Here is a 13,108-nt window from a genome sequence, read left to right on the forward strand (position 1 = left end):
ACCTCTGCCTTGTCCAGCTCAGAGCTCTCAGCCCAGTTCCGACACTGTGTCACCTAATAACTCTTTCATTCTATGCACCATTCTATGTATTGGTGGTAGTGAAAAGAAACCAAGAAGAGAAGAAAAAGCAAAGAATTACAATCCAAGAAGTTCACCTATGAGCTGAGGAGGAAATTGACCCAAGAGTAGACCATGACAAGTAAGTCACTCTAAAAACATATGTATTTCAGCTATCTCCCACATCTGCGTATGGCCCTCAGTCGAAACTGGAATCCAATTTTGGTTCCAAAACCATAGTTATCCAAGAATACCTTGGAAGCAGGGAAGAGTTAACCTAATAACCTAATTTTCATTGGGAATGTAGGAGTAATTTGGCTTTATATCAAAGCCATGTGTTGTAATAATAACACTACCACCTTCAGGACAATATCTCATTTAAACTGCATTGTTGGAGATATCAAATTACAATTTGTAGACTAAGGTTAACAACAAACCAGGATTTGGTTATCTCCCCAAATAATTTCTTTCAAACACACTGAGGTCTTGGAACCAGTTCAGAAGACATTCTTCAGCTATGATATAAGAAACATGCAAACTCTGACTCACAGACTGAGTTTTCCAAGACAATCCTAATCTCCAGGTATGTAGTTAATGGCCAAAAAAAAAAAAATCATGATTTGCCAGAATGAAAATTAGCTCCTCTGTTTCACTGGACTTGAGTGTATAAGTTTTGTTAACAGAAGCACCTGCCATGGATCAGGTTCTAGGAGACATATCATGTCTTAAATCACTTCCTGAATTTATTCAAATCTGCCTGTCGAAGAAAGGTTTACTCTCACACATAATGCCTTTGACCACAAATAAAGTCTCTGCCATCTGTTTTCATGCTAGAAAACACAATTTGGAATCAGTGATGAAATAAATCCTATTCACATAAATCCAAATCTTGTTCTCTTACCCTGGGATATTTCCTGCTGAAATTACAAGAAAAAGAACTTCGTTAATGAAGTGTGAACATGTGTTATTCAGGAATACCAATACCTCCATCTACATTTCCAAATTATTAACATTATTATTAACATTATTATTAACATTCACGTAGTCCTCAGTGTTCATGTGTTTATTAAGATTTTTTAAATCAGAGCTTCAAATATCATCATTTTATAAGGTACCACGATACTCTGGAGGGTGGGAGGCGGTGTCTTAATTTTATATCTCCTTTTAGCTCTTTGCACCAAATATTTCAAGGATATTTATCACCACTAAGTATCTTATCAAAATGGGAAGACATAGACAGGTTAGACATTAAAGAACCTGTAGGGGACTTTAAGTCTGATTAGACAAAAGAAACATCATTATCATGGTTGATAAAGGCTGATTCTGAATCCTTAAATCCCACCCCATCATGACTTCTTCTCTGGACTTTTTTTTTTTTTTGCCTTTTGAACTCTCTATTCTCTTACTGGTGTACAGAGGTTTCTTAAGATATGATATAGAAACAGGTTGAATGCAGAAAGGAATATGAGAATCTAGTGGTCTTCTAATAAGCCAGACTTTAAGGAGATTTGCAGAAATGTAAAACAATGATACTCTTCTTGCTAAGTTTTTTATTTTTGGAAAATATAGTTATTTTTCATAAATACATTATGTTAACAGGTAATGAGCTTATCGTTATTTTTAAATGAATTAATAAATATTTTGGAAATTTCTCCATTTAATATTTAAGATGGTAAATATCAATGGATATAAGCAACATAAATAAAAGCTCTTTGATATTCTCAATAATTTTCAAGAGTGTAAAAGGGTCCCAAGATCAAAAATTTGAGAGGTCCAATCTGGTGCATTCCTCAGCTCCTGCATATCTCTGACCTTGACTCCACTTCCCTGTTTCTATGCTTCTCTCCCTTATTTTGATGATTCTACTGACAGATTTCTGTATCCCACTTCTCCCCTCCCTCTTCCCTCCTGACTCTTCTCTGGATTACAACGAGGATACAGCTCAAGGGCAAATGCATAGTCTTCAATACAGCCTGGAGTTTTGCCCCAATCGCCTAGCCCTGCCCTGTGGAGCTGAGCTTTGAAGACCACCCCCCCACCTTTTTTTCTGGCCCCTTAGTGCCAGACCTAGAACAAGGGCAGGCTGAATAGCCTGTTATTTGGTTCATTTCTCTCTAGCCCTCACCATGTTCTTGACTCTCATAATTACCATGACCTTCCCCTGAACTAGCCCTCCATGCTTCTTTTCCCTGGTCCCACCCACAAGGATTTCCAAGGGGTTTGGGGTCATGCCCAGGCCCAGAGGTCCCTGGTACCTGACTTTCCATCATCCTAGGGAAGACAAGGGATGCAGGATGGTTCTGTTTATCATTCCTTTGCTTCTCCCAGCGAGAGCCCCACCCTCTAGCAAGCTGGTCCCCTTGAGTGTAACTAATCCACAGCAGCATCCCTCCTTTTGGGGATAGAGTATGGGGAGGTGGGAGGAAGCTTCATCTCTGCATCTTGGAAACAACCTTATCAACCCAATATCTCAGGGCCACACATGAGTCAAAGGCCCTCCCTGCCACCTCTACTTCAGACCATGGCCTCACCATTCTCTCAGGACCGAACATTTCAGGTCATGCTCTTCCCTCTGTGTCTTAAGTCTTTCACACCATCTCTCACATCTATAGCTTTCCATATTCACTGCTACCACTCTAATTCAGACTTTAATTTGCGTACCAGGATTCATTATCAGAGGATCTTACCGGATTCTTTCATTCATCCATCAATCACTCTATCTCTCCGCATCCAAATGTCTCTTCCTGAGCATCACTATCTTCATGTCACGCTTACTTACCAACCCTCTGTATCTTCCTATTGCCTACAGACTGTGGTACAGGAAAATATTAAGAGCATGGATTCTGGAGCTGGTCTATCTGGGCTCCAACCCTGATTCTGCCACTTATTAACTCTGCTACTTTGGGCAAGTTACTCAGCCTCTCTCTGCTTCAGTGTCCTCCTCCTGAAATAGGGATAATATAGCACATATTGTATTCCATAGGATTAATGTGAGGGGTAAATGAATTCATATAGAACAGGGTCTGGTATTTAACAAGCATCCAGTAAGTGACAGCTATTATTACTATTGTTATAGAATGTGGTCCAAGCTCCCTGACCCAGCATGCATTGGCCTATACAAGCTGTACCCTGGAGCTGTACTCTTAAGATGGTAGATGCTCTCCTGGAGCCCCTCAACCAGCTTCCAAAACAAATTAGAAACCCACTTCAGGTGATTGACATGGTGGCCAATGAGCCATTCTCTGCTCTAACAGAGTAAATATTTAATTTGAGCCAAGAGCCTCGAAGAAGTACAGAAAGCTGGGGAGGAGAAGTGGTTTTCTCCCTTCTGCCACTCCTGAGGACAGATGTTATGCTCTGAGAAGGCAGAAGGGAAGATTTGAGCTGATTGTAATCTAATGAAGCTGTCAAATCAGTTTTGCTTTCCAATACAGGATAATGACTGGTGAGACCCATGGGTCCTGAGCCAGGGTTCTTTTAACTGGTAGAATTATCTGGGCCAGACCTGTCAGCCTCTATGGGGAATACTCTGGAAAATGTCATCTTCCAAGCCAGGGTGGGAGTAACACTTGCCACTAAACAGGTGGTGATGCCCATGGTATTTAGAGGATAATCTCTGAGTTCATGAGATGTAGCAGGTGAGCACAGAATGGGAAAGGAGAAGGAAGAAGGGCAAGTACACAGCATAATAGACGAAAAAAGAACAATACAGGTGGAATGGGGGTCAAGGGAGAGGAAAGAGATGACTTTAAAAGAAAAAGAAAACAAAAAACAAAAAGAGTAGAGGTTAAAGGAACTGGGTACTGGGGAATAGAGGCATGTCTGGAAAGAAAATGAGAACTTCCAAGGAGCTTGAGTTCCTGATGGGTTCTGAAGACTTAAAATAGACAACACACACACACAATACACAAGACAACAAGGACACCCCTCTGTATTCTAAGCAAGGTCATTTGTGAATATTTGTTAATAAGCTTAGTGACACACTATATGGAAGAATAATCTGGCAAAATAGAAAAACTGTGCACCAGCCAGTTGGATTCTTGAAGCCCCAGAGTCCTCTTCCTGCTCTAGTGGGCTAGTTACTTAGGAGTTCCCCCAATGCTCTAGTTCCTTCTACTGCTTGGAAACAAGGCTGGTTCAATGTGCTTACATTTCCAGACAAACCCATCCCTGGGTTTGCCCCAAGGGTGGCAGCAGAGGGGCAGGGCCTCTGCCTTCCCGTCCCCTCCCGTACCCCAGGCGACTCCTACACTTTCACTCTGGGCCTGCATGGATGGAGGAGGGCTTGGCAGCCCCAAATACGCTGTGGGGTAGTGATTTCGTCACCCCAAGTGACTGTGTCTCCACCAGTAGTCACCATCCCTCCACACTACCTTGTGGGCTTATATTTCTGAGCTGTTTTTTCCTCATATGTGAGTAATTTCATGAAAAATACAAGTGAAAACAGCTTCTGTCACCTACAGAGTCAGGAACAGAGATCAGATTCACAGGTCAGATTATCCTTTAGAGACCCTCCCCACTCCCACCCCAAAGGAAGACAATGAAATGAAATGAAAATATGGGAAAATGCCAAGGTGTGACATTTATTTAGGCAATATTTTTCAAAAGCCAAAAAATTCTTCTCTATTAAAAGTTCCAAACAGGAGATGGATGCATTTGTTGAAAATAAGGGAGGAGGGGAGGCGGGGTGTAATCAAATAAGATGACTCTTTAGACTAGAAGGTACTACTCAGTTTTCTTTTGCTTCTCCTAAAGTTTCTGAAAGTTAGCCAAGTGCAATGTAGCTTTTGTTTTGTTTTGTTTTTTCATTCACCTTAGGGCAATGACAGGGGCTTGGTGAGGATGAGATCCATGTTCCATGGCAATAAGTTAGATCCTTAGAGGGTTCCTGAGTTTTTTTCCACTTCGCCCCAACTCCAGGGCCACCACTCTAATCAAGCCACCATCACCCCTCACCTGCTCCCCTGCCACGGCCTCCACTCCTTCCCCTCTTTACTACCCACTCTCCACCCGGCAGCCAGCGGGCAGGGCACTTCCTCTACCGCGCCCCTCCCACTTACTGCTCCCGCTGCTTTTCCTTCCTAACACTGTCCGCAGTTTGTAAACGTGTGATTGTGAAACGCTTTGACTAGTGGTTCTCTCCCGCTTGACTGTAAGCCTAGGAGAATGGGGACGGTTTGCAGCCTTAGTGCCTGATTCAATGCTTGTCACGTAAGGGCCTCGATCTATGGGGGCCTTCTAGATCAGATCACAGGGCTGTCGCGGAAGGAGCCGGAGTGAAGGGGGAGCTGCCAATCGAAGGCCTGGGGCGGGCCTATGACCTTAGCTGGCCAATCAGAATCCTTTCCTGAGTTGTTGAAAACTGGAGTGAAAAGCCTACTGTCTTGGGTTGAGTTCTCCCAGAAGCAGACTCTGAGCTGATGATTCAGGTGCAAGTGCTTTTTAAAGGAAATGCTCCCAGAAGAAAGCAGTAAGGGAGAGGGGGGGAAGAAGGATAGGGAAGAAGCCAAGCAATGGAGCGGGCATCGAATCAGGAGGAGGGGGAGGCAACCCCGGAGCCCCAGTCTGGGCTGTTGAGGACGTGCGGTTAGTACTGGAAGGTCGGCCCCGGTAGCCCTAAGCTCCCGTCTCCCATCTCCTGTCTCTGCCTGGGGTCATGGGCTCTACATAAAAAGCTACCACAGCCACCTGCCTGGGCTTTTGTTCTGGCTCGCTTGTCACCCGCTTTCTCAGACTCTTTCTGCCTTGGTCGCCTCAGCTGAACCCACAGGTTTTGCATTTTGTTCTTCACCACCCGCACTGGTAACCTGGCTCCAGATGTTAGATCTGTGCGAATCCCCTGCCTGGTTCCTCGTGCTGCTTCCCAGGCGTGAGATGCCCCTGTGGTTTCTACGCACCTTCCTGGGAGGGAGATCCGAGGCTCAAAGACATTGCCTGACTCCAAGACCCTGTGCTTATTTGGGCTTAAAAGTGTTTTTTATTTATTGAAGGACAAACCTGGAATCTACTAAAATCTCTTGATATTTTAAAATTAACTAGATAGTTTCATCAAAGGCAGCTTAAATGACTATGAAGAGGGAAACTACTTTTTTTTTTTTTTTTTTTTTTTTTGCGGTACGCGGGCGTCTCTCTGTTGAGGCCTCTCCCGTTGCGGACTCCGGACGGGCAGGCTCAGCGGCCATGGCTCACGGGCCCAGCCGCTCAGCGGCATGTGGGATTCTCCCGGACCCGGGCACGAACCCGCGTCCCCTGCATCGGCAGGCGGACTCTCAACCACTGCGCCACCAGGGAAGCCCAGGAAACTACCTTTTTAAGATTCATTGCTCCATTTCTTTCATCCGCCTCCATCGCTGACGGTATGAGCTACAACTTATTAATGGCAACGATATGTCAGGCTTCATGCATTCACACATACATTTCATTCTCAGTGTTAGAGAAGATAATTTCCCCAGAGTCAAACAGCTGGTATTGGGAAAGGCTTAGATTCCAACGTGGGTCTATGTGACTCCAAACCCATGCTCTTTACTGCTTCACTCAACTTTTTTCAGTGATCATATCTCCTGGGCTGAATGCCAAGATCTAAATCATAGGGATTTGGGAGTGTAAGGAGGAGAAACAGAGTAAATCTTTGGAAATGCTTCGGAAATGGTTTCTGTGTATCTGGGCAACATTCCATGACCAAAGGATCCCAAGTCCCTTACCACTGACAGTTCATTCATTCAACTGATACTTATAGAATACGCCTTGTGTTAGGCACTGTTCTAGGCACTGGGTGTTTCTCAATGAACAAAGACAAAAACACTGTGCTTGCTCATAGAATTTACCTTCTAAGATGCAAGAAGGAGGCTTTGAAGGGAGGTGGGAAATAAACATAAAAAATTAAGTAAATTTTGTAGTGATCACTGTTGGGGGGCAGGGAAGAGCAAAGTAAGGGAAATTTGGAGTGCAATTTAAAACAGGATGGTCAGGTGAGGCCTCCCTGAGAAGGTGACTTCTGAGCAGACTAGGAGATGAGAGGGTGAGGCATGAGGCTGTCTTGAGGAAGAGTGGTCCTGATGGTAGTGATGTGGCAGCTTCACTTGTTCATTAAGCCATTCCGGTCCTACCCACCCCCACCCAACACCCATACTCAACTCAGTTTTTCAAGAAGCTGGGGTGACTGGAAACCAGAAGCGGCAAAATTCCCCACCTCTCAAGCCATCTGCAGCTGCAGCTCCTTTTTTGTTTTTGTTTTAGTTGTAGGGTTTTTTTTGTTTGTTTTTTGTTTTTACGAACAATGCTGCAATGAATATTCCCTATAAATGTATCTTTGAACATGTGCATGACTGGTTATATAGAATAAATTATTCCTGGAAGTGAAATTGCAAAACAGCCCCTGCCAAATTGCCCTCCAAAGAGTCGATTTACCCTCCTGCCAACAGTGTATCAGCGAATGAGAAGATTAGGATTGTAAATATTTTTACAAAGTACTTTTTCCAAGTAAGGGAGGCAGAAAGGCATTGGGAGCTAACGTCATTAAGAAAGTACAAAGTGTATCACATCTCAGGGACAGGGTTAGCCCATGATGAGCAAATGAATGGCAAAGTCAGGGGCCAGGAGAGGGACTGGGTGAGATGTGAGTGTTGCTTGAGGGCAGTGTCCCTTTCAGGGATTCTAACTTGTGCCTAGAGGTGGCTACTGCATGTAAAGGAGCTGCCCCAGGCTGCACAGGTATGGCTTTGTGCAAATCTCACTGTCATGAGTGCAGGTCGTTGGGGTTTTTTTACTCTTAACTTATTGGTAAGGGGCAAAGCAGAGCTTTCTGTTGCCTATGGCTCTGTAGAGGTGGTATTGCCACGTGTCAGCCAAGACTGTTTACACAAACACATTAGCCTCGCTGCTCCTCTCGCCTGAGGGAAAATAACACACAGCCAAGCATACAGTTGCAGTTTGGGGTTTGAGCTGCATGTGAACACACCCAGCATTTGGAGTCCTGCACAGGAAGAAGGCAAAGCCATAAACTGAGAGGTCAGAGACTTAAGGTTGAACCCCAGGTCTGCCACTTAACAGCTGAGTAGCAAGTTACTTAAGTTCTCTGAGAGTCTTTCTTATAGAAAACGAGGGTATATCCAGACCTCAAAGGATTGTTGTGAAGATTAAACAGGATGTAAAACACCTGACACGATGGCTGGCCCGTAGCACCTGCTCATATAACCTCTTTTAGAAGAACACCATTCAGGATGTCTGGTGGACCGCAGAATTAAATGCCACATTTGAGAACCTGACAGAAAATATGGACATTTCAATAAGACTCTCCTCAAAAACACACAATTAATTTACTTTCAACTCTGCCCTTAGATTCCTGCGAATCTGAGGGAAAGTGAATGTCCACCCTTCAACCAAGGGCTTTGGAACAATGACTCCAAACAAACCCAAGTGAAATCTGACTTCAATGTCTTTTTTTTCTAAGTGTATTTTACAGAGAAAAATACATAACTAAATGAAAAGTTTATTCCAATACAACATCCTCTAAAATGACTCTGTGGAAAAGGCAGTAAGTAGAAGTCTTTAGGCTATATTCACTTTCTTTGACATTAACTCATATAACACAAAATCGTTGATTTTTAAATATTTACCACCGAAAACCATTAAACGCAAATGCCGCCAATGTTTGTGTAAAGAGTCACCTGTTTCTTACAGTTTTGGACCTTTACAAAAATATTTTTATAAAAAAATAGGGATTTCAAGATTGACTGGTTAATATTTTAGCAAGAGATGTCAGAAAGATCTTTGGTAAATCCAAGATTTTTTTCTTTGGTTCTTAGCCTCTGTAAGAAGCGAATGATTTCCAAGAATTACCACCAGAGGGCACTGATGCCAAATTGAGTCACAAAGTCACATAGAGTATATTTGGCCTTGCTATCACCGAAATACTCCCACTTAAACAAAATGCCCCCTTATAATTGAGCAAAACTTTGAATAAAAATACCTCACACTAGCACTAACTGAAAGCAAAATGTCTAACTACATGCAAACACTGATATAAACACAAACTATTCAGGAATAGTACACTGGTGTTTTTTCTTATTAAAAGCAGACACGCATAAAATGTAAAATACGGCAGAACCAAGAACGCGTTCAAAATAACTAGGTACTGGTCTCTTGGGCCTGCTTCTCTGTGATCCTCTAGTTTTCAGCATTTGTACAACTTTTTTTTTTATGAGGACTTTTTAAAAAATATTTATTTATTTATTTGGTTGTGCTGGGTCTTAGTTTTGGCTCGCAGGCTCCTTAGTTGCAGCATGCGGGCTCTTTAGTTGTGGCATGCGAACTCTTAGTTGCGGCATGCATGTGGGATCTAGTTCCCTGACCAGGGATCGAACCCAAGCCCCCTGCATTGGGAGCGTGGAGTCTTAACCACGGCGCCACCAGGGACGTCTCTGTGCCACTTCTTGAGTTTAGTGTCTAATAAGCTCCAGTGAGGCTGTATCGCAAAGAATGGGTATCTAGACAAGATCTGGGTTTGAATCCCAGCTTTTCCACAGAATAACTTTGTGATATTAACAAAGTCTCTAGGCCTCAGTTTCCTCACCTGTAAGATGGGAGCAGTAATAATTAGCCTGCCAAGCTGTAGTAAGGTGTATGAGATCATGCTTATAAAATCTTTAGCACATTTTGGGTGCCTACTTAATGCTGAAATTTACTAGGATTGTATGTAGGATTCATGCATAAAAAGATCCTAAGAATGAAGTTCTATTATTATTCATATATTACATGCATGAAAACTGAGGTTATATAACATGCCAAAGGTCACAGAGCTACTAAGTAGTAGGGAAGTTTACAAAGCTCTTGTTTTTACTTTCCACCCTTAGAGGGTGGAGGGTGGGTAGGTGGGCACTGTATATTATGCTTCTTTGCATCAAAGCTGATAAACGATTGATACTCAATAAATGCCTGGTGGAGGTGATGAATTATGTATATGTAGTAACTTCTGGGGGGGGAAAACTGAGATAAAAATACAATTTGCTCTGAAAAGTCAAAAGAACTTTACCAAAGCAATGTGTTTTTATCATTATTAATATTATTGCTATCATTATGATAAAATGCATCACCAGTTTGGCAGACTGCAGGGTAATGATATGCAGAGACTATAATTCAGTCTAAAAGGTGCTAAATTTCCAGGAAATAGAAAGAAAGAAAGGTCAACCTGGGGTTCAGACGGTTCAGAGTTTCTGAGCAGGGAGAGGAGCTAGGCCCGTGCAGGGAGAGGGAACACAAGGCGAGCACTAGGGCACTGACAGGTAAGCTGGTCCAGGACCACACCTTACGCACACCTGGATGAGCCCCACCTCCGCAGCCAGACCCAAAGAACAGCCTGAACCTGAAGGGGCTTCAGCCCTGGGGCCAGGGAGAAAGATGTAATCCTTGTTTGCTTCCTGGCCTCTGTGTGTCCATCCTTGTCACTACCGCCATCCCAGTTCCCTGCCATCAGAGAAATGTGTCTAGGTCATCTTTGTATTCCCAGTGCTACACCTGATAGCTCGCTCAGTGACCCTCTACAGCCTGAAAAATTAAAGGCCCCATACTCACCACCACTGCCGCCCCAGGAAGAGGCGTTTGCCAGCATCTGTCCTGAAGCATCAGCATCAAGTGCTTCCAGCCACAGCACCCGCAGAGCTCTGGGACCTGTGTATTCTTGCTATACAGGCAGTGAGAAGCACGGGCCTGCTGCTGCTACAGCAGGCCAGACAGAAGCTAATTACAGCAACCTGAACCTGCCATGACTAACAGGCTTATTTAATTTCAAATGTTTGTTTGTTGACCTACAAAAATCAAATACAGTGGCCTCACAGGCCAGGCTGCCACTGGAGCCCTGGGAGGGATGTCTGTGTGCGAAGCAATTACGTAGGCCCCATTCGGGCGAGGATTGGATTGCATGGTGACACCTGGAAGAGAATCCACTCTGGAAACCTGTCAATTCTGTGGGGAATGTGGTTCAACTTGGGCAGCGAGTGAAAGGCATGAAGCTGACCACGGAAGGCCCTCAGCCAGTGAAGGCTCTCCAGCATGAAGGCTAATTTGGGGAAATAATGAAATAGCTCCCTTCATGAGAATCTACTGTGTATCATGTCCGTTAGGTACATTATTACATCTGTTCCTCCCATCTTTATGAGACAGATGTAACTATTCCAATTGTACAGGTGAGCCTCTGAGTGATTAGATAACTTACTCATGGTCATACTGTGATAGCAATAATAAGAGCAAATATTTATTGGGTACGTATTAATTCTGAGCTGAGCACTTCACGTAATACTATCTAGTCCTCATACTAATCCTATGAGGTAAAGTTTATTATTAACCCCATTCTCCAGATGAGAAAACCGAGGCTTGGGGAGGTTAAGTCACTTGCCTGAGATCACAAACAGGTACTATGTGGCAGAGCCAGGGTTCCTATGATGATAATAGAGTAAGTCCCCTACATACGAATGAGTTCCATTCCGAGAGCACATTCGTAAGTAAGTCCAAAGTTAGCCTAGGTAGCCAACTAACACAATCAGCTATATAGCACTGCACTGTAATAGGTTTATAATACTTTTCACACAAATAATACATAAAAAAACAAACACAAAAGATAAAGAAAACGTTTTTAATCTTATAGTACTGTACCATGAAAAGTACAGTAGTACAGTACAACAGCTGGCATCCAGGGGCTGGCATCGAGTGAACAGGCAAGAAGAGTGACTGACTGGAGGAGGGAGGGGGGTGGGAGATGGTAGAGCTGAAGGATCGTCAGCAATAGGAGGCGGGGATGGGGGACAAGCTGCCAGTTCACTCACGCCTGACGCTGATGGCACACGTCTACCTTCTTGAAAAAAATGACCCAGTGATGTCTGGGTAGTAGCTCTATTTTCCTCATCATAGATGACACGGTAGCACCGGATTGCTTTCTGAACGGCCGCTGCAACCTTCGTGTACCGTTCTACGTTCAGGTCCTGGGCCTCAAAACCTAACAGTGCCTCTCCTCAAATAAAGAAAATCTTGCCATTTTCTACATCGTGAATCTCTTCGGTTCTTCAGTTACTTCTTCCTCTTGTCTCTCTTCGTCCTTTCTCTGAGCGTCCAATTCCGTCAGGTCTTCATTAGTAAGCTCCACGTTTGCATCTTTGAAAGTTCGCAACTTGAAGGTTTGTATGTAAGGGACTTACTGTAACAGTTAATATTTACGGTAGGTACATTTCTCCATGTCTTTTGTCATTTCAGTCCTCACAACAACCTTGTGAGGTGGGAATCAGTATCCCCATTATACAGATGAGGGAACTGAGTCTGGGGGAGATTAAAGAAATATATCGAGGGAATAAGGATTTCAACATAGAGAGTTTTACCCCAGGACACAAGCCTGAAATCACTGTGCTATGCTAGCTCCCTGGGCTAGACATCCTCAGATCGCAGGATGTGAAACTAGGCTTCAGACCCAGTCTATATGGCTTCACGGCCTGCACTGCTTTCTGGCTCTTGATTATACAATCCTCCGAATGAGGTTCTTGTCTAAAAAGCAGCAATGGACCTTGAAGTCCAAGCACATCAGTACAGGTTACTCTGATCCAAGGGCAGTCAAAGAGAAAGGGAAATGCATGGAGCTAGAAGGAGACTGGAATAAGAGGGGAAGGACTGAGCTTAGAATTTGAAGCCCATCGCCCACATCAACGGCCGAGCATCCCTGTCCTGGCCAGAGGCAGGCGCAGTCAACACCGGCAGCAAGGTGCCATCCAAGCACGGGAATTTGGAGCAGGCTTGTTATTAATAATAACGACGCAAACGGCCACTAATATTCACTGAGCACCAGTTAGGTACGAGATATGGTTCTAGGCTCCCACATACATTCTCTCATCTATTATTTCCCCATTTCACACACGAGGTAACTGAGGGTCAGAAACATGGAAGACCTGCCCAAGGTGACAGGTAGGAAGGGGCAAAGCCAGCACTTGGATCCAGATCTCACCCTAGAGCTCCCAAGCTGAGCTCTTTCTGCCACTGATGTCACTAGGGGGGTGCGCTAACTTAGTGCCTCAGT

Source organism: Lagenorhynchus albirostris, chromosome 3 (assembly GCF_949774975.1).
Source record: "Lagenorhynchus albirostris chromosome 3, mLagAlb1.1, whole genome shotgun sequence".
Lineage (NCBI taxonomy): Eukaryota > Metazoa > Chordata > Mammalia > Artiodactyla > Delphinidae > Lagenorhynchus > Lagenorhynchus albirostris.